Genomic DNA, 3,862 nt, shown 5'->3' with positions numbered 1-3,862 from the left:
TATGAACTGTGTAAAATGAGCCTAAGAGTGTGTGGTCGGCCAAGGCTCTCCAAATACCGAGAGTTGCCTTCCAAATGGGGTCCACAATCAATTTTAAAACCCTAACCTAAAAGGCACATGTCCTACATAAGGGTTTTCTACAAAATTGCCCCTAAAAGGGTCCAAAACACCTAATTCTAATTAAGGACTTCTAGAAAACGACATTAGAATCTAAATAACTAAATGTTGAGCCTTTGAGTGTGTCACGTCATGTCCCAATGTTCCAGATGATGTATCCACAACTTCCCTGCAACCAGAAATGCACTTAATCAGCTCAGAAAATCCAAATTACCACAATTACGAATTTCCGACCAAATTAAGCAGAATTCGGAAAACGGGGAAATAAAAGACAATTAAACGCAATTCCCTGGTTTATTTAAGTGTAATAAACTAAATATAGTTCAAGAAATAACGACTCATCAAAATAGACCACACTTAGTCTTTTGCACTCCTGGGCAAAACCAAGACGAAAACCAGGGAACTACTCAGACATCAGGGAGGTGACACAGACTCGACAGACAGACAACAAAGACTCACAAAACAGAAATAGAGTTGCACAATTCTCACAAAATCTGGACAGTGAAAGGCATAGGCAGTATCCCACACAAAATCAATGAAAGCAGATACCCACAGAATCATCCAAACAATTCAGTACATGGAAAATAGTCAATCAATGTTTCTCTTAAGTGTTTAAGGTAAATCAATGTCACTCAATGCACTCAAGAAAGTAAACACAAACAGACTTGGCAAGCCTCTAATATCAACACTCAAAACATATATGCATGTTCAAATCAAAAGGTCTTTTATGGATGCAATGGGGTCAAGGAAAAGGGAGGATATAATATGGATGAGAAGTTACAAGTGAAACATAATCAAATCACACCCAAAACCCTCTAATTCAATCCTCTTCTTGACTTCATTATTCAAGCAATTTTTTTTATTTTTCTCATTAGTCTGTATTTTTTTTTCTCTCTTTTTTTTTCATCTTGTCTCTTTTCTTTTCTCTCAATATTGGACATAACTTTAAGAGACAAGATACACCATGTATTTACAAAAACACGACAAGAATAGGGCTCACTAGCCAATTCATCTGAAACTCCCAAGAGACCACACTTATTCCCAAAATAATTCCAAAGCTCCAAAATTCCCTAAGGTTAAGGTAATCATGGTTTTTTACTTGGGGCTAGTGTATGAGCTTCAAACAAAGAAATGGGGAAAGTAAAGGCTCAAATGGGCTAACGATCACAACAAGGTAGGCTCATTTGGCTAGAGAGGCTCAACAAAAAAATTGCCCTTATCACTTCCAAACATGCATATCACTCGAGAATCATCAAAAAGAGTCAAGCCAAGGCATATGTGTAAGCAATCAAGAGACATAACACACACAAGAAAGATCATCAAATGGCTCAAATCTCGTACAAGGTAATTTTGTCACAATCAATTCAACCTCTCAAACATCATGATCATCTTCCAAGCAAAGAAAAACAAGGAATCCAACAAATCAGAGTATCAATGAAGTGAAGGGAAAACTGACAACCTAATCATAGTCTAGAATTCACGAAAAGCATGCAAAACTGTACACAAGACACAACAAACTACATAAAAACCGAAACATAAACAAAGAAACAACCTCCCCTAATAGACCACACTTAAACAACAAAATGTCCTCAGTGTGTCACAATCAGCAGATCAACAATCAGAGCAGTCATCAGATATAGACAAAGTGCAATAAAAGTGAGGAGGGAAGGAGAAAAGAAAAACTCCCCTGATCATGGTGGCAATTGCCAATTTTGGACTTTCAGGGAGATCTCTTCCACCATTGGATTCAGCAAGGAAGTCTTGAGGAAGAACTGCTTCAGTCTCAGAATTTGATCAAGCAGGGAGATGTCCTCCACAGCTGGATCCAAGAAGTAGTGATTGTTGATGAGAGGGTTTAGCTGATGCCCCTTGATATTCAAGCTTTTGTGTACACTGGCACCCTTGTCTTCCACCATGGGTGTTTGTTTATCAAACTCATGTGTACCTCCTGCAATAGGGTTAGTGCAATGTGGTTCTACAGAAATAACATGCATAGGTATAACACTCAATCTCAATGTAACAAGCTGACCCTCAGATATACGCTCAGAACATGAATTAAGTTCAAATTTAGAAGCAGTATCAACAACAAAATCAGATTCATGTTCAATGCATGGAGAACAAACATTCTTATGTGATAGCAAAAAGTGGATCTCATCATGCAAAGAGGGAGAATTAAAAACATGCTCATCAACAATACAATCATTACATACCCATCATCAACATAATCATCAATAACAAAATTAATTTTAGGTATGCTTACCTCCACTTCCTTGAAGATTGGCAGAGTAGTGGAAGGTGAAGATGGTCTACCTATCTCAAAAGTGGTGCTCATATCTGCCTGGTCCTCCAATTCTTCATCAGTCTCCTCAGGTGCAAGAGTGGGGACATAGGAGGGTGGGAAAGTAGATGACACAATAGTAGGCTCATGACTCTGTTCCCCATCTCCTATGTGGATGGCACTGACATCATTAAGAATTGGAACAGTCTGCAATGGTGATCCCTCTAAAAATTGAGACTGCTCCTCGGTGCACCGCGTGGCCATCTGCTTCCACAACTCGTTCAATGTAGGCTCAGAAGAAGTAGGAGATTTGGCAGGTGCCTTTTGCTGTTATTGTTGCCTCTGATTTTTCTGTTGTGGCTGCCTGTTATTGTAGATGTTGGTAGCATAAGCTTGAGGCTCATCATGAGTAACATGGTGCTGCAAAGAAGGACAGACATCCGTAGAGTGGTCATTGGAAGGACATATAGCACACAACCGTGCAACAGATGCAGATGGAGGTGTTGGTCTCTGGTTGGATGCCAACTGTGTCACCAAACACTCAAGAGAATCAAGCTTGCTTTCCAATTTCCTACCAACAGCTGATAAAGAATGGGCCGACTCATGAAACTACGACTGCTGTGGTTCCTGAAGAGGTGGAGAAGGTATACAAGGAGTCTGGAATGATGGTTCCTGATATTGATGCTCTGAAGTACCATACCATCCCAAGTTAGGATTAGTCCACCCAGGATCGTCGCTATAACCATATCGCATAGGGGAGAATTTGTCTAGGAACTGATCCTTCAGATCTTCCCAACTGGTGACGGATCCAAGAGGAAGACAATAACACCAATCCTTTGCAGCTCCATGTAATGAGTGCCCAAATGCCCTTAAGGAAATGTCTTCATCTGGGACATCTGGAGGTTTCATCAAAGAGCATAACGTGTAGAACTCCTCCAAATGTCTACGTGGGCATTCACCTGCAAAACCATGAAACCTAGGCAGCACATGTATCAGTCCAGTGTTGAAAACACAACTAATGTCCTCCTCATCAAGTGGAAACGGCTCCCTACAAGCACTCTCATGAGATGGAGGAGGAACCGTATTATTCTCAACATAGACATCAGCTGAGTATACACCACAAGCAATATCAGAGTCAAATGCAGAAGTAGAGTCATAGACACAAGCAGAATAAGCATTACTCACATAACCAAAATAGGTAGACATGTAAAAAGGGGGGGAAAAGAAGAATGCAATGAAAATATGCAACTAAAGCTACCTAAATGCAACACACAATGACGGACACACAAAATAGAACATCACACTCACAACACAAGACAAAACAAAACACACACTAACACAACAAAAGACCCAAAATCGAATCGTTGGTCCCCAGTAACGGTGCCAAAATTTGATGGGTGTCACACCCCATGCAAATTTAATGTGTTTAAAGAATGCAATATAGCTAGGGAATGACCCCTAGGTCGT

Source organism: Vigna radiata, unplaced genomic scaffold (genome assembly GCF_000741045.1).
Source record: "Vigna radiata var. radiata cultivar VC1973A unplaced genomic scaffold, Vradiata_ver6 scaffold_236, whole genome shotgun sequence".
Taxonomy (NCBI): domain Eukaryota; kingdom Viridiplantae; phylum Streptophyta; class Magnoliopsida; order Fabales; family Fabaceae; genus Vigna; species Vigna radiata.
This window is presented reverse-complemented; position numbering follows the sequence as displayed.